At 33.6% G+C, this 26,582-nt stretch overlaps 1 protein-coding gene across 3 annotated transcripts in view; it reads right to left on the reverse strand.

The window, feature by feature from the left end:
* Nucleotides 1-20,681, reverse strand: part of LOC141532996 (uncharacterized) — a 37,437-nt gene extending 16,756 nt beyond the window's left edge. Inside the window, exons 1-4 of one of the 3 annotated variants that reach the window (XM_074251638.1) lie at nt 20,544-20,681; nt 9,057-9,295; nt 8,727-8,921; nt 8,409-8,650 (exon numbers count right to left, since the gene is read on the reverse strand). The gene's annotated coding sequence lies outside the window, so the exon portion shown is untranslated. The remainder of the gene's footprint in view (nt 1-8,408; nt 8,651-8,726; nt 8,922-9,056; nt 9,296-20,543) is intronic. The other 2 variants (XM_074251639.1, XM_074251640.1) reach the window with 2 other exon arrangements.
* Nucleotides 20,682-26,582: the final 5,901 nt, after the last annotated feature.

Raw genomic sequence — 26,582 nt, forward strand, 5'->3', positions numbered from 1 at the left:
TTCCTCAGCAAGAGAAAATCCAGCGCAGAAGAAGACTGCCCGAGAAGACACATGGATCAAAGTGACTCGGCAACCGAAAAAGAAGGTAACAGAACAGGATCCAGTGGCACAATCTACTGAAGCCCAAAACCAGCCAAGTAAGAGTGGCTCACAGAAACCGAGGAGGAAGAAGACAAGAACAAAGGCTGTTGTTGTCCAACCAGCTGAAGGGCGAACGTACACAGATCTTCTCAAGGACATAAAGGCCAAGGTTAACCCGACAGAGAATGGAGTAGACATTAAATCTATCAAACAAACGAAACGCGAGGGCGATCTCCTAGAAATGGGTCGCAAGACTGAAGACACTGCTGCTTTCACGGCTGCGATAAAAACAGCAACCGCTAACATCGGTACAGTCAGAACGGTCACACTAAGAACAACGATCGAGATCCTTGATTTGGATGGAATCTCTACCGAGAATGACGTCCGTGAAGCACTCAAATGTGACTTTACTGACAGCCTGGAGATAAATCGTGTGAACTTGACAAAACCTACACCACTAAGAACATCACCGTCGACAACAGCGGAAGCGGATCAGGATTCGTCTGGATCAAAACCGCCACGACCTACTTTATAAGCGTCTACCTTTCATCAAATGAAGAAATTCGAATGTTCCGACGAAAAATGGCAGACATAGAGGACGTCATCGGCAAATTCAACGAGGAAGTCATCGTGGTTGGTGATTTCAACCAGAAATCGGCTGAATAGAGTGCTGACTTCTCCGACACTAGAGGCAACGAAGTAGCAGACGTTACCGCAAGACTCGACCTCATAGTGCTGAACACCCGATATACTACGACTTTTAGAAGACCAGGATACCGGGAATCTATCCTCGATATCACGTTGGCGACTCCAAGAATCTCAAACATGATCGAGTATTGGACAGTATCAAAAGAATACAGTGGCAGCGATCACCAACATGTGATATTCAGGATTCGACTAGCACCCGTTCCGGTACCGCATCGTGATTATCGACCACGAAAATGAAATGTCGAGAAGCTTGATTTATAAGCACTACGAACTTCTCTGACACGAAGCTCGTCTCGTTTTCAGAACAACCCGATTCCGAATACTCGTTATGAGACAGAAACATTAGTTTCAAAAGCGATGGAATCGATCGTCACTTTATGCGATGCTTCTATATCACGGATGAAAAAGCGAGGCTTCCATAGGCCGGGATACTGGTGGTCTCAAGACATAGCGGAACTTCGGAAAAAAATGCCACGAGCTACGTCGGCTAGCAACGAGAGCTGCAAAACACTCTCCAAATCAAGATCTACATTCGAGATGAGTACAAGCAAGTCAAAAATAACCTGAATCAAGCTATCAAAGCAAGCAAAGCGAAATTGTGGCAAGAGATTTGTAACAACCTTGATAAAGACATTTGGGGTAAAGCCTACCAAATTGTCGCCAAATGACTTGGAACGGCTTCACCAGAAACGCCGAAACCACCTGCCTTAATGAGCAGCATCGTAGCTGAGCTGTTTCCCAAACACCTATCGCGGGGAAGAAGAAAATATATGAAAAACAGCGAAACACCTTTCACAACAAAGGAGCTACAAGATGCGGCGAAGACTCTCAAGACAGAAAAGGCACCTGGCCCTGATGGTGTCTCGGCATCGATGATCAAGATCGTAGCCCTGGAATACCCAGATATACTTTTGAACGCTTACAACGCATGCCTGGCAACCGGCACGTTTCCAACGGCCTGGAAGCGGCAGAGAGTTTTGATTAGTTCTGTTAGACAAGGGCAAAGGTAGCCCTGTAACACCCTCGTCGTTCAGATCACTCTGCATGTTGGACATCGCTAGGAACCTGCTTGAGAAGCTAATACAGGGAAGAATACGCAACGATATCGAACATGCTGGAGGTTTTGCCACAAACCAACATGGCTTCCGAAAAGGACGATCGACAGTCGACCCGATTCAGAAAGTCGTAGAGACAGTGAGAAAAGCATGGTCTGGTAGCCTCAAACCCCGCAAAGTGTGTCTTATTCTCACACTAGACATTAAAAACGCCTTCAACAGCGCAAACTGGGGTGATACTGTAGATGCCTTGGAGCACAAATTTGAAGCGAAGCCGGAAAATTTGGCAATAGCCGATGACTATCTAAGCAATAGAACACTGACAGCAGAAACGACAGAAGGCCTACAAGAATATGACATAACGTCTGGCGTGCCGCTAGGTTCAATCATGGGGTCTGACCTATGGAACACGAACTATGACAAACTCCTAGAAATCCCGTTGCCAAAACAAGTAGAACTCACGGACTTCGCGGACGACGTCGCAGCTACGATAGCAGTAAACAGTGCCAAAGAGGCAGAACTACTTGTTCGAGAAACCGTTGACGCCGTCGAAAATTGGCTTGAGAAACACCACCTGAAACTCGCCAAGCAGAAAACCGAGATCGTCATCTTGACTCAACAAAAGTGGTTTCCAAAACCTTTCGTCGTTGATATGGGTGGGACAACATTGACATCTACAAGGGCACTGCGTTATTTAAGAGTGTTGATCGACGAGAAGCTGTCTTTCCGAGAACACCTCGAAAACGCTTGCACGAAAGCTAACAAGACAGTATCCAACCTGTCGAGAACCATGGCCAACACAGTGGGGCCACGAACCAGATAAAGGAGGGTGCTCCTAGAAGTCATTCACTCTATTACTCTACAAAGCGCAGATATGGGCGGATATCCTCAAACAGAAGACGTATCAATGAAAGATAGCGGCAGTGCAACGACAAGAAGCGCTCAGAGTCAGCTATGCCTACCACACGGTCTTAGAAGCAGCCATATTGGTCATAGCAGGTGCTGCGCCAATTGATTTATTAGTATTTGAGAGGGCGAAAATCTACAACGCCAAAACAAATGGTGACAATTCTAAAGAGGCAAGAGTCAAGATAAAGACGGAAACACTACATGAGCGGCAGGACCGATGGACATCTGGAGAAACAGGCAGATGGACGGCACGCTGGATCCCAGACATAAACGTCTGGCTTTCTCGGACGCATGGAGAAATGGACTTCTTTTTGACCCAGCTATTAACGAGACATGGACAGTTTAACGCTTATCTTTTCAAGATGAGTTTGCATAGCACGTCAACGTACAAATACTGCCCAGACAAAATGAACGACGCTGAACACCCGTTTTTCGCATGTGATTGGTGAAAGAACAACAAGAGAAGCTTCGACGAAACTATTAGCTCTACGCTTTCTGCCGAGAGCTTCATAGCCTGCATGCTCAGAAAAGAAGAGAACTGGTCAGCTGTTGCAGCCTACGCGCAGCACTTTCTATAAGAAAAAAACCGCAGAAAGGGACCAGTAACCAGGAGTAGGCGTCGCGAGACGCAACATGGACGGGATTGAAGTAATGCTCACTTGGTTTCGATTCAGTCATCTCCGTACCATCCACGGATGTAGAGAGAGGAGTTTTTTTTTAGTAGGTAAGAATTCCGCACTACCGACCATCATCTTTCAATAATAGCGGGGTCTTTGGAAGATTTTTTTTCACTTCTTTATTAAAAAAAAAAAAAAAAAAACAACACACACACACATACAGACACCGTGCAACCTCGCGGGGATAGTCAGGGAAGCTCTATGTGACCTTTAAACGTCAAGATCTGATGAAAACTCGATTTTTGCAAAACGGGGTGAAAACAATAACTTCCCGAATAACTTACCACTGTTGAAAAGTGGTTTTATGCTGAAATTACCTCAATTGTTAAATTATCAGTTTTCTATTATAAATTGTAACTTATTTATCAAAATAAATAGTCGTTAATAAAAATGACTATTTCCAAGTACAATTTTCATCGAAAAAAAAAAACGATTCATTTAATGATGGTTTCAATAAATTACAACAATGTGAGAAATTACAACTAATTTAATGATAGTAAATGTCTCATCTGTAGAAACAATTGAAGCATTTTATAAGATTACTTTTTTTGAGTATGTTAATTTTGTATACAGTGGATATTGCAAACGATGATTTTGTACTGTTTGAATAATCTTCTGCCCTTCATCTTCATTATGAGTTAGAGCTTCATTGAATTTTTGAGTAAGGGCGACTCCTCTTTCAGCGACATCATTTACTACTTTCAAGTTTCTAAATGTGTCAAAACATTTTTCCCATGTGTGTTGTTCAGTATTTGAAAATGCATATAAAGGATCAAACTGTTTGAAAATGAACGTTGAGATTGGAGTCATAAAATCAGTGATGTTGTTGTCAGCAAGTGAAGAAATTATGTTGTAAGGCACTGAAAAATGCTTATTCGATTTCTTAAAAACTCTATTACTGTTTATTTTTTCAACCAATTTTTTTTTTCTTTTGGCAACACCGTATCATCGAACAAAGACAAGCAAGCTAGTTGTTCGTGCAAATGTCATAAAGGTCTAGATAGTTTTTTAAGAGCTGCATTCCGGAGAAAAAATATTTATATATAATGATACATATTAACATATAAATTGGTTATATATGATTATAAATGAAAAATGGCCAAATATAATCATATCTGATCATATATAACTATGTATAGTTATATATAACTAAATATAATTATATATAACAATATTTAATTAGATATTTATTACATCTAATTAATTATTCGGTTAATTTTATGGATAGAGTATTTAATATGGTCCTACGCAATTCTCTGTAACCAATAAAAATGCAAAAAAAATATCTAGATATAATTTTACGGCTATAACACCAGCGGTCACCCATCCAACTATTGACCATGCTCAATGCTACTTAACTTTGATGATCTCCGTACGTCTTGAAGTTTGTGTCTGCTGTGCTGCTGTCTAAGATTATAATGATTCTATGATCTACATAATGTATCATATGAGTTTATTATAAATGTAATATAAAAATTGATTTTATGATATATTTGGATAGTCATAATTCATAATTTATTTATTTTACCGAATCTCATTATAATATAACACTTATTTAAATCATAAAATAAATTATGATTTTACTATTGACGTAGTAGCAGAGCAGACCAAAACATCTCATAGGAAATGTAACAAATTTTGTATTTCAGAATTATTTAAACGTAATTATAAACATCATTTTACACTTTTTGTGAGTAAAAAAAAAAAAATTTTTTTTTCAACGAAAAAATTTTTGTAGATGCTAATTATATATAAGCACATATATAATTATATATGGGACTATATATAATCTTGCATGGCTGTATAGTGCTCCATATATAGTCATATATAATTATACATGGAACTATATAATCTTGATTGGCTGTATATGGAACTATATAATTATGTATGATTATATATAATTATATATGATTATATATAATAATTATATACAATTATATATGTGATTCCATATATAATCATATATGATTATATACAATTATTTATGATTATATAGAAACATTTTTTCTCGGGTTGGCAATGTTTATGCGTATTTTTCGGTATTCGATAAGATCTTTTATCAGTTTTAAATCAGAATTCGGTGCTTTTACCTCATTTGGAGCACCGAACCATATTTCAACGTAAAATAATACAATAAATACATAGACTTTACGTAGAATGTCCAGTACTGCTGCTGAAACTTTGAACTGCTTGAACATCCTGATTGTTAACACCACCCGAAAAAATGCTGCTCAGCACTAACAATTCTTTATATTCGTCCCTTGGACGATTTTTCTAATTGGAAAACAGAGAAAGAAATAAAAATGTGAGAAAATTGTTATTACTTTCGGCAATCAATGTAATTTTTTGAGTAGTAATCCAGATACACGAAGAAAATGATTATTGGTTTATAAATTTTTCGACAATGTTAAAAAGGATAAAATTTACAAAATATTTCAGCAAAAATAGATCTGAAATGTTTAAATCGGTAAATTGAATGAAAAGTGGGAGTTAAAAAGTTATTACTCCGTATATGTTCTCAATCGACGCAAAATAGTGGTTTTATAATGTTAATCCTGTGACATACGAGCGAATAGGAGCGAGTGAGACGGTGAGAGTGAGCGCGTAGACGGCGACCACGAAGGAGCGTGGGAGTCAGCGAAGCGACAGTTGGAATACCTACTCTTCACTCGTCATGTTCGCCGGATACTAAGCCGGCCGGAACCGGCGGAAAGAGATTATTTTCTTTTATCAATTTGAGTGTATTTATTAGTTAACGAAGTATTATTATTATTATCAAGACATGTACTGAGTTATTTGGTATAACATTTATTTCGTTATCCACGGATATATTATTATTTTTGGTTTATTTAGTATTTTGGTATAACATTTATATTTTGTTATCCACGGATATATTATTTTTTTTGTCAATTATCGGACTTAACTATTATTGTTTTTTGTTGTTAGTGCGAAAAATTGCCTAAACATTCATCGAAATAATTATTTTGGACAAGCATAATAAATAGCCAAAATAATTACTAGAAGGATTCTCCATTCCTAGCTCGTGATCATACTTCTGCAGTTAAAATTAATTTAATTATCCTTGCGAATTATTCTAAGTCCCGAGAAAATTTGTATGAGAACTCGGCGGATAGATATGGAATGAGAGAAATGACGATTATTATTAAGAGAAAATTACTTTGTAAAAGAAATTTTGGCTAAGTCCCGAACCAAATTTAGTATGGGAAGTTGACGAATGGATAGAGAATGAGCGAACTGCCGATCAAAATGTAAAATAAAATTGAAATCGGAAATAAAACTTAGAATTTGGCGAAACGGATGGATAGAGAATGAAAGGAAGCCGAATAAAATGCTAGTTTGTAAATACAAAATAGATGGCAAAAACGATCATTTGATTTCGTGGGAAGTGACTGGTCGGGAAAATAATAAAGCCGGAAAATTGATGGCGATTGGCAACCAGTCTCCTAGTGAAGTTCTCCAAGAGAAGACCATTCTTTGGACAACGAGAAGGAAACACTCTACCTGGAGTCTGACCAGGACCAAGGTAAGTGAGTTCAAATTCACGGGAGACGTTTGGGATTCCCCGCACCGAGGCCTTCTGCGGAGGTGCGGCAGGTGAACTTAGACGAGTAGGTGGGGGCGAGACGGAGACCATCCGCTCACCCTCTGGGAGGAAAGGGACCGAGTAGGGCGTGGGGATTGTCGACCAGACATCCCCATTAGCAACCGGGGCAATCAGAGCTTCGAGTTTAGTCCGTTTTTTTTGAGTAATTGTAAAGGTAGTAGTAGAGGACTATTTGTGTTATTGTTTTTTTTTCTATTTCCTTGACTTATAAATTGTTAATAAAGATTCGTTTTTTTTTTGATGATTATAAATTTTGGCTACCTTTTTCTGTTTACTTTTTTTGTTTCTCCTGGACTCCGGCGAGTGATAGATCTGAGCAAAAAGGGGACCGTAAATTGGTAGAGATCAAAACTCGTACTCCCAGGGAAAATCCTAACTCGCGCACGGCGCGATCAAAATATAACTCGTTACAATCCATTTTCGTTATTTTCATTTTTTATAACAATTTTTGTATTAGTATAAATTTTTCATCTCCAATATTATAAGATTTATGATACCCTCATGTCTAGCATACTTTTTGTTTAGTTCATCATTTTTTAGTTTACCATAACTTATGTATCTTGCTGTATTACCTTCTAAACTTAGTGTTGTACGATTGTAAATTCAAGCGGTAATGAGATTCGGGTTCGTTTTATTTTACAACTTGATCCTCTACTCCAAGGTCTTCTAATCCTTCTATTGTAAAATATTTTTTCCCAAAACGCATCTATTTTTAATTGTTTTATTGCTTTGGTTTTTTCCTCGGTTTGGAGTATTAGTCATTTGTACATCTGTATATCATATTGGCATCTAGTTATCTAAGTCCTTTCTCTCTCTCTAACTCACTTTCGATATTTTCCTTTTTGCTTGAGTCCTTACCTGTACACTCACTTTTCCTAAATTACCAATCAAGGGTCTTGTATATCTTTTACTCCACCCCTTACCCCTAGAAGATCTTAGCAGTACGAAAAATTTGGAACTTGTCATCAAGTTCAACTTCTGATCAGAAAATCAGTTCCTCTTAACAGAGCACCGTAATAGCATCTAGCATTTTTGTTCAAGACGTACCGTCTTATTACCGTTTAAATTACTTTATAACTTTGTTAATTTGCCTCGCATTTAATATTTTTATAAGTAAATTTTAACTATATTCTTGTATAAATTCATACAAATAAATTATTAGTAGAACGTTAATTTGGTCTACTAACTTTATCAATTAATGTAACCTGGAGCTTACAACTCCGAACTCCCAATCTTAGTTATACATTTTTGGTAAAAAATACAAGTGATAACAGCTAGTTTATCATTGATTATAGGTAAATAATAAGTTGTTGAAGTGTAAAATTCTTCCTATAGAATTGAAATCATTTATACCTTTAATTGATCCTCAAGAAATTCAAGAATATCCTCTTCCTTATTCAAGATATTAGTAATTTTTTCATCGTTTATACCGATTTTGTGAACGAAAGTATTAATTTTATCCCAATTATCAAGTGCGACGTAAGTTCTGCGACGTTCCGTAAGATTAATTCAGACGTTTGATGACGACAAGAAAGATACAATAAATCACGACCAATTATTTTGCTCTAGTAATGTACATGCACTGTTGTAATCACCTTAAAAAATTCATGTTTTGATAAAAGAGTAATAAATGTCGACTTAAAAATTTATTTCAACAGTTTAATGACTTACCAGTATTTGAAGCCGTGGTATCAAAATACATTGCTTTAATACTGTCCCAAATATTCCATTTCGTCAGAGTTTCGAAAACTGTTGAAGCTTGACTCATACATGTACCATCAGAAAGAAACGGGACTTCCAACATTCTTTCAGTGGTTGCACCTGAGATGAGTATCGGAAGCTGTTCTACATTTAACACTCCTTGACCTGTGGAAAGGGTGTTCCCATCTCAGTGAACTACACGAGGTTCTATTATTTCTTTTTTTTTTTTTTTTTAATTGAATTAACAATTTCATCTCGTTTGGAAATGCAGGCGTTTTGAAGGAAAGAATAATAACTTACATTATATCTATCAATATCTAGTCCTAAACTCGAGATGACAGCTGAAATAAAGAAAATTGCGTTTCTATCTCTTATTTGAGTACGATCAAACGCTGATACTAGCTCTGGAGTTAAAATGTTAATTTTTTTTATTTTAGGGGGTTCGTCCTCAAAATCCGAACAAGTTCGTTTTAACCAGCTCAAATGTGGTGTTTGACTGTAAAGATTTGATGTCAATGAGTGTTGATGTAGTTTTAAGCCTGAAATAAAGTTTTATTAAGGTTAAATTTATAAATGCAACTAATTTAAATGTAATTTTCTTTTTATTTCCGCATGTATGGTACAATAAAAATGTAGTAGAGAGTAATTTTTTGATAACCTGGACATTATTTTTGCAAAAAGTTGGGATTTGGAAGAAATATTATAAGCGAACTCTTTCTTTACACGTGAAGAATTATTGACAGTTAAATAAATTTTTCATTTCTTAGAAATATGATTATCGTCATCGTCCTCCTTATCTTAAGAAGTTACATACTGTTCTGGCAGTAAAGTAACTGGCGAGTGGATATTAACTTTTCCATTTTGACATTTGGATAATAATTGTTGAAGTTCTTTTGGTAAATTTTTAACCGCTGTGGAATTCGACACATCAAACTGTTTATCAAATCTTTGACGAAACTTTTCAACATTTGTTTGTTGTTTTTTTGACTTTTTCTCTCTCTTACGATGTTTTTTAATTGATAAATATTCAGAGTAAAATTTTTCTAACTGTTGAATACGATGCTGAGGACGGATTGTCGGTATCGAAAAATTTTTCCGAATAGCGTTAGTATCATCGATAATACTAAAAGCACTGCTTTGGATATTTATCGTCAAAAATTTATGCTTATATGTGAATAAACTTAACACGTCACCATAGGATGCTAACTTATTAATATTTATTTGAGTTGTTTCAAATCCAATTAAATAATGGTAAATTTTGGATTTTTTTTTTTAAATACTCAGGAAAATATTCTGAACATTTGTGTGTAAGGCATAAAATGAGCCAAATCCGATGTCTTGAGTAATCAAGACAAGTGCCAGCAGAAAGTCCAAAGAAGGAAGCCCACTGGATCCCTGGAAGCCGCGGGATCATATACTCGGCTCATCTAACTACTTCTCAATTTTATTAAATTACGTATTTAATTAATTAACTTTTCTCAATATCAATATTAATAGTTCAATAATTAACTGATTGCAATTTTTGATTCACTAGTTTTCGTTGAGAGTACCTCAAGGGGGTTTATACCCGAGGACTGCTCAAGGACCTGTAACCTCTCTGGTGTACAAATCAAAAATGAGCTGCAAAGCAAGCATAGATATTTTGTTTGATAGTATGATGTCATCGGTGCTTCTTTACGCAGCACCGATATGGGCTTTGAAACATATAAATGAACTTGAGCGCATTCAAGTAGATTTCTACAAGAAGCTTTTTTACCGAAGCAAATCCACTGCAAATATCCTTGTACAAACGGAATTCAATAGAGTTCCTTTAGCTGTCAGAATATGGAAAGACACTTGGGGATGGCTGGTAAAGGTCCTCAAGATGAAACCCGATAGACTCCCCCGCATATGTTTAAACAAATCGGTGGATCTATATTTAAAAGGAAACAACAACACTCAATATAACTGGATTTCGCAAATTGCAGCCTTCATAAACCAAATCAACCCGGATTATTTGATGATGTTTCATAACCTTGACAGCAAAACCTGGGAAAAGGCGGGCGACTGTCTCATCAATCAGTATAAAAATCAACTGTGTGACTCCATACACTTAAAAACTGCCAACTGCCAATATCTCCAATTACAAATCTATGAACGTGAGCAAAACAATTACTACCTCAAATGTGGTATCCCCTTGAACATGAAAAAACTCATCGCGCAAATAAGATGCGCCAGCGTTTACGGAGCAGTCATACACAGCAACAATTTGTCTTGCAGAATAGACCCGTCAAAAATATGTCTGAGCTGTAGTCTGGCATGTCCCGACACGATAGAGCACTTTTTCTATACTTGTCCGAGATACATTGAAGCAAGAAAATACCTGACAGTTTTTAAAATAACCGGTGATATGCCTCTAATGGCCATTAGGCCATCGCAGCTCCATGTAATCCGAGTCAAGTCAGGGCAATTTACAATTTCACCAGCGCAGCGCTCAAGATCCGATCACAAGATTCCAGCTAATACAATTCCAAATTAAATGTTAAATAACTGAATTATAGTTTAATATCTTTGATTATTCTGAAGTCTTGAATCTAAAAATACATAAACTCACAAAACTGATATATTACCCCAAAACACCGATTGTTTTCCCTTTTGCTACCTTACTGGTGATAAAACCACACTCTCCTTTGTAAACAAAGATTGTAATTTATCTTTATATGCAATAAATATACATACATACATACATACTACAAACATTCAAAAATTTAGAATCGCTTAATGTCATTCCAATATTCAAAAATAAAGTTCTTGTGAGATCTCAACATTTTACGGTCATATAAAGTTATTATGACTCTACTCGAGATTGTTCGAGCATGGGTATAGTCATGTCATAATTTTTGAACCTGTTCACTGATTGGATGCCGATTTTTAGTAGTCACAGAGAAACAGGAAACTTAATATTTATTTTGAATCATTAAAAAACATTATTTCTGAACTAAAACGAAAAATAAGCAATTGAAAGAATTAAAATACATAATATCTTCACAATAATGTAAGTACTCCCAAACTAACTGCTAATTCAGGTCATATGAAGAACTCTTTTCTTACGTCAGAACTTTAATTAAAAAAAAATAATGTGGGTAAAAATAACACAACAACTTCTTTTATAATCTTACGATTTTAAAAGTATTATATAACTATTTAAGGACAGTTAATCATCATTAAGGTATTGAAGATATGTTATATTTATACAAATTTATTTTTTTTAGCTCAAAAGCTGTAGCTCTCACTATCCTATCACAATAAACCGAAACAAACACTTAAAGCACGTGTCTGTCGCGTGGTCAACAAGACATATTACATTCCATGTGCTTATACACTTGACAAACATCTATAAAGGATGTGTGCCGATGCGACACGTGTAAATTCATTCAACGTATATAATACTTCTTTTGATATATATATATATATATATATATATATATATATATATATATATATATATATATATATATATATATATATATAGAGAGAGAGAGAGAGAGAGAGAGAGTGAGATTTTTTTTTGGATCATTTTAAGTGAAGCAATCCATTTCTTTGTATACTTATTGACTTAGTGCAATACATCAATCCATTGATTGTTTCATTTTCTTTTTTGACAAATGAAATCGTTGCTATTCTCAAAAATTGAAATATTTACAAATATATATGTACAAATATAACCGTTTGAACTATATATATTTTCTGAATCAGCTCGAAGTCGAAAAATAGCAAAATTTTTAAAAAGTTCCGTCATGAAGACCAATGCAATAGTTAGATTTCTATGAAATCTACTAAATATAGCTATAAACGAAATTTAGTGAATTTTAAACAACTATAATTTTTGGTTGCGTCGTTTGATTTTCATTTTCTAAAATGCATTCGACGCAGTTTTTCTAAATTAAAAAAAAAGGATGCATAGTTTTATTGATTTTTCCACACGCTTTAAAGTTATTTCAATAAATCTCAGAAATTCAAAGTTTATTTTTGTTTTTTTCTATTTAATTTCTTTCGAATAGCTCGATGAATAAACTCTAAATCCTTAGATATGTCGTTTGAAAGGGTTTATCAAAACTTAGATTTGATTAGATTGGTTGATTTGTTTTTATAAAACCTTACGACAAACATTTATTCACACACACACACACACACACACACACACACACACACACACACACACACACACACACACACACACACACACACACACACACGCACACGCACGCACACACACACACACACACACACACACACACACAGCCTGACACTACTGCGGGAATAGTCAGAACAGCTTCCTAGGACCTCAAAACGTGGAGATCTGATGAAAACTCGACTTTCGAAAATCGGACTAAAATCAATAAGGTCATGTGAAGCAAGTTTGCGCAGTGGGTAAGAGTGCGCAAGCTCATTCATTTGAATTTCAAATACGGGGAATTGAGCAGTCTGACTTGCTGCGCACATCTGCCCCACATAACTTTAATTTCCTTTAAGTGGGAAATTTACAATTTTTTTAGCGAGAACTCAACAAATAGAAAATTACAAAAAAGATAAAAAACAAATTACTCCGGGTGTCTGAGCTGCCGCTTTCTATTATTATTATTTGCCTCACATTATTGTTATTTCTCCCATTTTTCTCTGTTACTGTTTGGGGAGAATGGCGTTGCGAACAGTAAAATGTTTTTCTAATTCTTGTTCTAATCCTTATTAATGCTTGTTTCAGAAATTCAAAAAACTTAAAATCATGTGAATGACTACAAAAAAAATTTTCTTGAGCTTGGCTGATTTTCTGGCGACAGAAGATAACAACAGCAATAATTGAAAGACAAAATTAGGAAAACGGTGGACCCTGAAGACCATCTCTGAAACTCCCCGATAGTTCCATACCTAGGCGCTTAAAATTGCACTTGTGATGCTTTTGAGCCCTTCGAGCTCAGAAGTCTGACAGAAGTTTCATAGAACACTCCTTTTTGAATTTTCAAACCGCAATAACTTTTGAATGAATCAACCGATTTTTACGCAGTTGTCCGTATTCGACGCAGTTTTTTTTAGCCTAATAGAGAATTTTTAAATTTGAATTGATCGAACTGGGAATTTTGGAGTAATTCCAAAAAAAACATTTTTTCGGTTTGCATTCGTTCACGGCATCTCTCGAACAAATCAACCGATTATGACCGTCCTAGCAGCAGTCGACGTGGTTTTTTTAATGTTAAGAGCTGATCAGTCTTACAAGTTGATCAATAGAGTCATTCAAAAGTAATTCTGAAAAAACCTCAATTAAAAAAAATTATTCCTCAATATTTTTGAAATTTTTCAAAATCCACTATATGAACTCTTATACTTGTATTCGATTTACCCGAAATGACTTTTTGCACTGTTAATGTTTAATATTTTATCGCTGGCAAGAAAGTTGAAAGTGAAGTAGTTGTACAGATTTGGTTATTTTGCATAGTCTTTAGTAAATATCATTGAAAGTACCTTATAAAAATAATGACGAATAGAATTATTTTCAAAATAGAAAATTTGATTGCTTATTTGATCGCGATTCATATAACAAGTGACACCGCCTCTTTGTTTTTACTTATATAAACTACTGTAGTAGCTATCTGAAAATTAGATAGATCGAATTTATTAATATGTATTTATACTAGTTTTTTAGTGATGCAAAATTTTAGAGTTAAACCATTTATTGAGAAACTCTACTCTTTTGAATATGAAAATCATTTGCCTTAATAGAACAGTTATCTTAAAATTATTTTTTTCAAGTTAGCTGTCGAAATTGTAAGTACACAATTTCCCCTCTTTTATTTTGAATTAGCTTCGATTCATCCATTTGTCAGCCATGTTTATGTGGAGGCGTGGCAAGTGTATTCCGTTGTCATGACAACTATACTATGTTATTTAGATATCGATTACGACCAAGCAGAGGGTCGGCTGATTCCAGTTTGGGAGGGAAAATGTTATCACTGCTTTGTGGCTACTAAGATAGCAACCCCCATTTTCTCACACTCTTATTGCTTCTTATCTCTTCGTTTTAATAACCCTTCCTTTACTCTTTCATGTTTTTTATTTAACAATAAGAAGGATAATTTCAATTTATAAATTCATATTACCTTTAATTAAATTTTCAATCACTTTTATATAAGTGTAGTTGATTGAATAAAGAAAGTTGCTATTAATATATGACGGAGGATAACTGATTCATCAAGCAATAGAACTCGTTAGATTAAAAAAAAAAAAAAAAATTTTAAAATACTTATTTTAATGCTTCATGACTTTGTATGAGTGTGAAGAAAAAAATATTGAGTATTTGTGTTAAACACGGTCTGTGTTGAAAATTCATTGGATTAAAATAACATAATGTGTGTTAAATTTCAACACACATTTTGTGTTAACCGTATTTAATACAGAAATTATTTTAGTAATATAAATTATGTTTTACTGCGTGAATAGAATATACATAGATAATTCTTATTGAATTGAAAATTGAATGTAGCATTTGAGATAGTGAATTTAAAATATTGTAGGCTAATTAGATACTGTATCCATTGTTTCAAAAAAACATTCTGACTTATAGATGAACATATAACTAGCAATCTGACTCGGTTTTACACGGGTAATCAACAAAAATTTCAAAATTGATTATAATATAATATAGCCAATTAGAAACAAATCTTTGCTCTTTATAATATTAGTATAGAAGTAGAGATAAAATAAGTCTGTAAATGACAAAAATTACATTCTGATTTGTACTTTTGAAAAATAATTCTTAACTTCTCGCTAAGAAAATTAAAAATTTCCAAAAAATAGGGGTGATGAGTTTCACTTCGATTTTCAAAAATCAAGTTTTTATCGGATCTCGACGTTTTGAGGTCCTAGGAAGCTTCCCTGAATGTTTTCGCGATGATGTCTGTATGTCTGCATGTGTGCGTATTAAAAATTATTCAAGGTGTACGAATGCTTAAATGTAAAATAGGAGAAACTAATCAAAATGAACAAGCTCGAGAGTTACAAATTTATTTGTGGTTGGGAAATCCAATTAATTATGAAGCCCACGAAAATGATCGCTTTTTGATTATAACCGAAGGTTTTCTTGATGAGAACTTGAATATTTATGCTCGAGCAAATATTAAAATTGAACACATGTAATGACATATAGTTATATATAAATTATATATAGTCTTCTATAATTTAATCATATATAACCGTACAAACGAACATACGATCGAGGTCATTAATTTAAGTATGTGTTTAATATTACTGGAAAATAGCCGTTTGTAAAATAGAATGTTTATTAACTCTAAATTTGGAAATCAGTTGATAATGTCAATTGTAAAATTTGTTGCAAATAAAAAATGATATTAATGAAATTAGCGAAATTTAAATTTCACCAATTATAAATTTAGTCATTTAAAAAATAGCGAAAAACAAAAATCTGTAGGTACGTGAATTTAGCCAATTCTTACTGCAGAAACTTGTAAAATTAGCCGATTCTAAACTTTGTGAAATGTAAAATTAGCCGTTTTTAAACTTCTCATAACTTTTGAATGAGTCACTCGAATCTGCTCTAATTTTCAGAGAAACTAAATTCATGAAAGTCCTTTCAGATGCCTCAAAGCGTTTTTTGATCCGCTTGTTAATAAAACTAAAAGATTTGAAAAGTATTTATCAGCTTGTAAGAGTAGGAGACTACATATCTAAAAGGCCAGATAAATCACACAGAGTTTGGTAATTATGTAATTATTTTAATTTAAAATAAAATTGCTGTACATTTTTATGTAAAATTATGTAAAATAAAACTTTTCAAAATTATATATAACTCTACGAAATCACAAAAGTCATTATATATAATTGTGACGGGTGGGCCTACCCTCCATTCAACATTATGATAAATCATATATATATATATATATTTCTATAAATCGATGGGCCAACTTGCCCACGTTAAATTGACACCGAATTTCCGTTGTATTCCTGGCCTGACTCTGGTTACCGAGAATCGCTCCTTGCACGTGGTGCTGATGAGACGTTTCTTGTGGGAACCGGGCAACCAGGTATACTAATATGGGGAACCACTTTCGGCGGCTTAATACCATTTTCTGCTGATTAAGGGACGCGACAATGACTACTCAGTTCCCAAAGGCGGAATAATCTTAGTTCGGCCGCGGAATAATATGAGTTCCGCGCTGTAATACAGGTATCTGGCGGGACCTGCGACCGAGATGATATAAACCTGGGACCTCCAGGAGGAACGGGCCACTTGTAATCAGTCAGTCGTAAGGTCTGTCCGAATCTACGTCAAGTCCGAGCGGTCTTATATCGTAATTAATTGTCTCCTAAGACTCTCATTCTCGTTGCTGTCCCATCTCTCTCCGTCGGTTATAGAATCCGTAGTATTGCACCAAACGAATAATTGTATTAGTTCAGAATCGCTTTAATAGAAAGAATTAGTTTGTAAAAGAGACTCTCAGGGCCATTTCGGGTAACTCCCATGCTTTGGGGACGCCTAATAAACAATTAGTACGTTAATTCACCGGTATTCTTTATTCACTGAGCGACCCACCCTCTTATCAACACCTAAATATATTTTACTGAGACGCTGAGCTAGTACGGAGGTCTGTTTACGTGACAGGTAAATAACCAGGAGTAGGCTCACACGTAACAGAAAATTGGCGCCCAACGTGGTTGTCGCCCAGCTAAGTAAATTGAGTGAAGTGAATTGTGCGGAAAATTTAGTGGTGAGTACCCAGAAATCGGAAAGTCTGAGAACTCTAATAAATACCCGGATATAAAAGTAAGAATGATTGAAGAAAATTCAAAGTGAAAGCAAATAGTGAATTGAAAAAAAAAGAAGAAAATTAAAAGTGAAAGTAAAAAGTGAATTGAAATAAAGAAGATAAATGAAATAGAAAAAGTGAATTGAAATAAAGAAGATAATTGAAATAAAGAAGATGATTGAAATAAAAAAGTGAATTGAAATAAAGAAGATGATTAAAATAGAAAAAGTGAATTGAAATAAGGAAGATGAATGAAGTAGAAAAGTGAATTGCAATAAAGAAGATAATTGAAATAGAAAAAGTGAATTTGAATAAAGAAGGTAATTGCTGTAGAAAAAGTGAATCGAAAAAAAAAAGGAAAAAAAGTGAACTGGAATAAAGGAAATAGTTGAAATATGAAAAAAAAAAAATGAATTGAATTAAGGGAAATAAATGAAATAGGAAAAGCGGTTCAAAAGAGGAAATAATTGAAATAGAAAAAGTAATCCAAGAAAATGATTATTGAAATAGGAAAATCGATTGAAACAAGAAAAGAATTAGAATAAAGTGCAATTAAGAAAATAAGGTAATTGGAATAAGAAAAGTGATTAAAGTAAGAGAGTGATTTAAACAAGTGCCCCGAGAAAATAAGGAATACAGTGAAAAAGGAAAATTAATTTGGGAAAAAGAGAGAGGTCATATAGGTGTCCCCGGGAAACCAGGAAATAAAGAGGAAGAAGCAGCAGTTATAGAGGAGGAATACAGCCACACAGAATAAGTCGACGGCCAGCAGCAAAAGAAGCGTCATTAAAAGAACTCCAAGGAAGAAGGAAGGCCGACCAATCATTCGGAAAGGGCACCGGAGAGCAGTCAATTAGCATCCAGATTTTTAGGCGTCGCAGTAGGCAGCATGAGGACGGCCATGAAGACAGCTCGGACAATTAAGGCGGTCATAGAAAAGTTGTGACAAAATTCTGGGCATACCAAAGACCTCTTCGCAATATTAAATCGGCAAACAAAATTACTGCAGGAAGAGAATGAGAGCACGGCAAAATTTGGGGCACTATTAGGAAGTATAAGAAGCCAAGCAGCCAACAAAATTGACAAGTGTAGATCAAGAGAAGACATAGTTCACCGCAGAGGAAGAGAGCACGCTAGAATCAAGTTGGCAACATACGGGGAAGAGTTATAGGTTGAAGAGTTAATAAAGAAGCCCAACAAGGAGACAATCGGGGAAGAACCACTAGTATTCACCGTTACGAATGATGCAGCCAATATTGATCAAGGTGGCCCAAAATGTTATAGATGCGGAGAGGTAGGGCATTTCGTACGTAATTGCTCAGTTCAAAACGAAAGACGACAGCAGCTACGGCGAGAATCATACAACCCTCGAGGAACCGAACAGCTGTATAGAAACAACAGCCGCAATCACGCCAGTAATATCGACAATAGAAGATCATATGGTAATAATTACTACGTCAATAATGATCGAGCCGGTCGACGATATCAATGTAACTACAGGGGACAAGGAAGAGGCAATAATTACCAGGACAGAAGACGTCAGGGACAGCAACAACCTGCAGATAGCCGAAGAGATGGACCAATGGGCCCACAACATCAACAGCAACCATGACAACAGCATCAACGATCACCCCGAAATCAGCAGCAACAACATCGACAGTCAATATTAAACAGCAACAAGAACAACGACTACGTCAGAAACAGTGGCAGCAACAACCGCAACAGGGACAGCATCAGCAGGACCATTAACACACTTAGTCAAAAAGGACACCCCTTTTGTATGGGAAGAAGCTCAGGAAAATGCACCCAAAACATTGAAGGAAGAATTACGCGAAGAATTTACGTTACAATATCCCGATTTCAGAAAACTTTTCATCGTCACGACAGATGCGTTAGAATATGCAGTGGGGGTATGAGGAACTAGGAGAGACAAACACCTTCCGAGAAGAATTGAATGAGAAAGTGAAGAAATTGGAAACGAGTATTAAGAAGAACGAAAATGCTCAACATCGGAAAGAAGAATTGGGGGAAGTCAAGTTTCTCCGTCACCCGTAGAACCAAGACCTAGATAGAGTGATGAACTATCTAGAAATAAGGAGTCGAAAAACATCTCAACACCAATAGAAGACAAAAAGTACCAGAGCATGAAACGATACATGAAACAGCTATATATAGGTGATGTAATCAGAAACTATATTATTAAATCTTAATATTATAAATCTTAATATGGGATCATAGAAGCTAGATATAAAAAAAATATGGTATTACATAAATGTTTTTTTTTTTGTTTGATTGGAAGGTAATCACTTAACCAAAACTATAATAATAAAGCATGCTAACTAGAAATACTACTCTTCGTATCTACTATTTTTCATTTCTCACTCTAAAAATCCGGCCGGTAATTTTTTTCTCCTAAAAATAACAATAACTCTTTGAGCTTATACTAAAATAAGACTACGTTAACTAACGCAGAGCAATTCCTTCCAGAGCAGAGAAAAAAGTAATAATAATAATAATAAGTCACATATATACACATATGAGAGGTAAAAATAACGACTGAGTACATAGGGGAATAAAAGGGATTTTGCACTAAAATGGGAATCTAATACTCTAAACAATTAAGAGAATTAGAAATCGAATAACGCGCAAATTTTCCTCCAATAATGAATCGTGACCCGATTTTGGGAGCTCTGATCTTTGACTAGCCCTAGGACTGTCATACATTTTAACTTAGAGGGTAAAAATTTGTTCTACCCACACATATATAAGGGCCAGCAATGGAACCTGACTTTAAAATAATAATATGTTGAAAATTATTAATTTAAGAGCGAGAATTCCGACTGACCCTTCCGAAAAAGAGAGTATAATTAATATAAACTAAGACCCTATCGGTAACAATACTATAAAAGAGGAAAAGAAGAAAACTATAGTTATAATAATAACAATAATATCAATACTATTAAGAATAAAAAAATTAAAAGGATACACTTACGGTGAGTGGAAGTTAGCACACAGCAATGTGAGCAAAAGAAAATGCTCGTATGTCAGGGCACCACCATTGCGCCCGAACAGTGGAAACGGCCGATCACCGACGGCAGCAGCAGCGACAGCAGCAACAGCGGCAACAGTAGCAGCAGCAGCAGTGAAAGAAAATGCCATCCAGAGAAGTCAGGAAATAAATCTGGAAAATATTCAATTAATGAAACAAATGAATACATGTAAATGACGAAAGAAACAAACGAACCGTCTAATGATTTCATCATCAAGCCAGTAACGAAGCCGCTAACAACAAGAACATCGCCAAGCAGGACGGAAGACAGCCATTCGATATAATAATTCACCTGCAAAACGTTAAACAATATAATAAATAAAGTATAGAGGGGGGTAGGAAAGAAACTCACCATTGATCACGAAAAAAAAATTTAAAACAGCAACATTAAACAAGTTAATATCAAAACATCGTTCAGCCAAACGCCACCAACAGCAGGAATTTTAATAATGCTCATTATATTTATTTAAATAATTTTTTACTAACTGTGCCAATAGGAAGAAAGATAAAAGGTGTTTTTTTTATGGATTTTTTTTATTATAAATTCTCTTTTTTTAACATTTTAAAACGACCAAAGTATTTTTGAGAAAAAAAAAAAAATTTCCGTTAAAAAGATATTAAGTTCTTTCATAAGGTAAGGTACCCAGTGGTTGAACGAGTTTCAAAGTAATACGTAATTGATCCTACTTTTAATATAGAAAGATGTAATTATTAGTTCAAATTAGTGTTTTTTACGAAAATATAAACGATTTTGACTTGATTAAAGCGCAAAATAACGCAAATAATTGAATAATTATATTTTTACAACGTTTTTAAGATAGACTATTGAAGGAGTAGTAGTTGAACGATCAATTCTGACAAGCCGCAGTAGTTGAACACTCCGGGAGCAGTAGTTGAACAAGTAAAATATATGGCAATGGGCACACCATAAATTTTCAACGTTTCATTGAAATATCAAAAGAATTATAACATATTATTGATTAATATGAAAAATAACGCTGAGAATATTTAAAATATTGATTTTAAAATGAGAAATATTTGTATTTAATTTTTTTAATGACATTTTTCATGAATAACAAAGCAAATTTTCAATTATAAAAAAAAAACTCAATAAAAAAAAATATAATTTTTTTAAATTGTAATTGAAAAAAAAAACTTATAGAAATCAATTACTGTATCATTGAATAATTATAACATGTGAATATTACTCATAATATATACTTGGATTTTCTATAACAACAATTCTAAAAGTCTGTTCAACTACTGCCCAGATAGCAATATGACGTCTTTTACAGTTCTTAAAGAACTCTTATTTAAGATTTAGACGTCAGAATTTTGATCAAAATGAGGTCTCCAAGACGTTTCGAGGACGTCCAATGCGCCACCTAAAGAGTGAATCAGGACTTCATAGAGAGAGTTCTTAAAGAGCTCTTTTTCTGACTTCAAAAAAAGAGTTCTTAAAGAAGTCAGAATTAAGAGCCCTTTCTGACTCCAGAAAAAAATAGTTCATAGAGGGTGATTTTCAGGTTTTAATTCTAATTAATAATAAAAAAGAGCTTAAATTGAGAATAATCAAGTATATTAAAATATATTTTCTTCGAAGTAAAAAAAAAAAAATGCTATCGCTCGCAGCTTAGAATATGAATTTACTAGCGGTCACCCATCCAAGTATTTACCATGACTAATGCTGCTTAACTTCAGTGATGTGGTGTCCTCTGGTCTGCCTTGGCTATAGCTGCTCCTAATGAGATAGTAAATTTTTTTTTTCTACATAAGCTCTTATGTTCACATAAGATTATAAACGACTTATAGCAACGATAAAAAACTTGATATCAACTTTTCTACCCAAAAATAAAAAAAATTACCTTTCGATTTAATTATCGATAATGATTTAATTTTTAATAAGTAGAATTACTGAACGTTTTGTTATTTATGATAATATTTTTATAATACAAAAATAAATACACAGCGAAATGAGTTCACTCGAATGCGATTATTTTTATTTTTCTATCATTTTAAAAATTCTTCAATAACGTGAAAAAAATTTTTCTGTTCCTTATTTTGACGACGTACATAATCAGAAAAAAAACCTATTCAAGAGCTCCTATTCTTGATGTCTTACGAAGTCAGAAAAAAAGAACTCTTAACGAGCTCATATTTTTAATGTCTTGGAAAGTCGAAAAAAAAGACTTCTTAAACAGCTCATTTTTTTGACTGCTTACGAAGTCGGAAAAAAGACTTCTCAAAGAGCTCATATCTGTGATGTCTTATAGAACTTAAAAAAAACCTTCTTAAAGACTTCTTAATTAAGAGTTCCGAAAAATGAGGTCTTTAAGACGTCACATTTGGAGTTCTCAAGGAAGTTTTTGAAAAGACATCTTTAAGAAATCCTTCTGACTTGGATGTTGTCTGGGTGGTCCCATTTTTAGAAGTGTTCAAGTACTGGGTACTTTACCTTAACCTCTTTTTATAATATATTTTATAGCATATCTTTTTTATAACCAGTTAACATTGTTGTTTTCAACAATTTCTTTATTACCAACTACATCATTGTCAACTTAAAAATATATTATTTATACTTATGATTTGATCAATTAATATTGCTTTATAACGACAAACAAATCTTATATACTAAAACATATAATTATATTTTAAACCTTTTATATTTTAATAACTTATAAAAAAAAAACAAAATGAAATATAAGTTATTGTTTTTTTCGTTTGGTATAGTCATCGCACTTACAATTGCTGCACCATACTCAAGTGAGATATTCATTAAAATTTTTTTTATTTATCAACATTTACCATTTCCTGACAGTCAAATTTCCTTTTTAAGAAATTTTTGTAATTATGGAACAAAACAACCCGTTTTTGGTGTTAATGGTAACGCTCTCGGCTACGCTCGATTACGAACCATTGGAAAAAGGTCGTGAAACCGTCGTAGCATTCGCCATCAGGAAACATGACGATCTGGAAGTGCGAGATCATAATTAAACGGACGTTTTAAAGATATGGAAAAGGGGGAGTCATTTTCTTTAATAACTCGAGGAAATCCTATCGGATGAAAATTTTTACTAATACCTAAAATACTCGATTTTTAATTACGAAACTATTGACACCAAAACCATTTAGTTCGGGCGAGCGGATCGAAAGATATAAATAAAAATTTTATCTGCAGCAAAAATCATTCAAGAGCGGATACGCACTGCAGGCCGCGCATTATTAGTCAACGCAAAAAAAAAAACCATTCGATACACATATGCATACATACAGAAATCAACGGGAAACACGATTTTATGACAATAAAATTTTGCCGCACAAAATTTTCATATTAATTACCACTACATTATTCACAATTACTAATTTTCAATAAATAACCGGGGTTTCACTTGAATAGTAATGAATGGTAATATTATATGAATAATACGCGAATAAAACTCTTATATTATTATAATTATATATTAAACGTATGAGAGTTGAGATAGTTAAATATGTAATTGAATCAATTTCCTTTTTACAATTAATTTAGCTCAGCCATTTTGAGAAAATAAATATTATCCTTATTATTATTATCATTTAGTTTAATCAATTAATTATTATTGAATGATGAAAAATATATTTATTAATGAACTTTCTCTGTATAACAGATTTAACTAACTAAAAATAATTATCATATATTCTCGTGAAAATGTTGTAGTCACGATCGTTCTTGGCATTTTCGACGAGTAAATTTACTTTTTTATATAGTAAATTTAATTATTTTATACCTATCGAAATGTCTATTTTAAGTTTTATTTGTATTTAATGAACCTGATCTTTCGCGATATTTCTAATAAAAACTGGTAGCTACTCCTTTTCAGAAATACATCAAAAAAAAAAATATAAAAAGAGAAAATTAAATTAATAAGAAACTAAAATGGTTGATCCCGCTCGTAAATATTGACCATAACACCTTTTTGTGTTAAATATTTACTGAGTAAAAGTCACGTGCGAAAATCGATTCCTTTTTTTTTTGAATAAATAATAATAAACTTTAAAAATTCAAGATTTTTTTTTTTTTAAGGAATTTTAGAATATCGAAAACCTTTCACCTTGCAATTACAAAAAAAAAAAAGAGGTAAATAAAAAGCGTGATGAGTTAAAACATCTTTTTCTCTTACCTTACGGGGAATCCAAACGGGGAAACGTAGCAACAAGCACCAAATTACACCCAAAAAGTAAAAAAAAAAAATTTTTTTGCGCAAGTTCAATATAGAATGTTTTAATACCAAATATATTTTTATCACTCAAAGTGAAATCTTGAAAAGTCTTGATAATTTACTTCATAGAAGAAAAAAAAACTACTATTGTGAAATCACTACAATTTTCCTTTTAAAGAAAAAAAAAAGAACTCATAATCGAGAGATAATCACTTTTTGGATGTTTTTCCCAAGAAAAAAAAACTCAGTAGTGCAAGGAGACTCGCAGTCATATGAAAACTGACTATAATGAGATTCGTAATACACATACATTGTAACAAAGAGGATCGTGTTTACATTCCGGAGCGGGAGATAAGCACGTGAAGACTGTTACACTGCAGAATTAAGAGGCTAAAAGAACACGGAGAAATCAACTAAAAGAATTGAAAAAATAAAGGCATAGGAATTATTCTCCCCTAATTATAAAAAGAAATTTTTAATTTTTTTTCCTCTTTCAAGAAAAATTTTTTTTTACTTTTCTCCTTAAAAAAAAAAAGAAAAAAAAATTCTTTTAAGACAAAAATATCGAAATACCAATTTTACTTATTAAGACAAGTATCGCCATCAGTCGCGAAGAGAATTTTGGAGTTCTCGTATGCTGAAAAAAAAAAAAAAAAGAAAATATAATACAATTTTTTTTCTCTTTCCTCATCTCTTCCTTCCTTTTTAACAAAAAAAAAAGGGGGGGGGGCATAAGATAGGCACTAATAATAATATCTCGCGGGTTTTCTAGTATTAAAAATTTCAAATTAAACAATGAAATGTAATTTTTGCTTATCACCGGAAAAACTTACGGGAAGAGCCAGACAACGCGAATATGTAATAAATCGCATCGTAGGAATAAAATGAATTATAGCTAACCCGTCATCATCTTCAAAATCAGCAGCTAAACGGGGTGAGGTTAGAAAAAAAAAGGGAGTGTTTGCTTCAAAGATAATTCAAAAAGGAAAAAAAAATAAAAATAATAGAAGTACACAAAACTTTCGGGAAACTTTCAATCTATTAAACTCACCCATTATGTTAAAGTAATTCGAAACACAATTATCACAACACAAGTAAACTTAGGTCAATGTGAATGAACTGATTACCTTTTATGAATTATTGAATTAACAAATTACCTTTTGTTATCTTTTAAACAACACTCGTCACAAATAAACCTCGTGTCACCTTTTGATGCCCTTAATAAAATCTAATCGTTTAAAAGAAATAAAGGACTCATTTAAATAAATGGGGCATGCGCACTAGCCACTTGACAAAGCATAGACACGGCATCGGTTATAGCCAGAACTCCCAACAGTATATAAGGAGAAATAATAAAAACGAATAATATTATAATAATAATGATAAATAGAAAATATTTTCTATTCTAATGTCACAAATACTATTTTTCCTTGATTTCTAAAGTAATTTTAGCATACGAATAAAATATCTCTATTAAAATTTAAAAAAGTTAAAATGCGCGATACCGGCTGCGCGTTCGTTCGAATTAAACACATATAGGTATACGCATACGTACTATATAAAATTTTTTAAGGTAGTATCCTCGCCAGAGGCGTTTTCTTAGGATTTTTTTTAAACTTTGACAGTTTAATATTTATATAATTCTGCATCGATTGACGCAATTCGAGAATTTTTGACCATCTAGTTTCAGAGATATTCAATTTCAAAGTTTGAGTCTTGAACGCTCTTATATATTGCGGTATACGGGATATTGAAAAGTTTACCTACAAACATTTTTATTTCT

This window comes from Cotesia typhae, unplaced genomic scaffold (assembly GCF_013202065.1).
Source record: "Cotesia typhae breed Kobodo isofemale line unplaced genomic scaffold, CoteBio_Ctyphae contig_77, whole genome shotgun sequence".
In the NCBI taxonomy this organism is placed as follows: domain Eukaryota; kingdom Metazoa; phylum Arthropoda; class Insecta; order Hymenoptera; family Braconidae; genus Cotesia; species Cotesia typhae.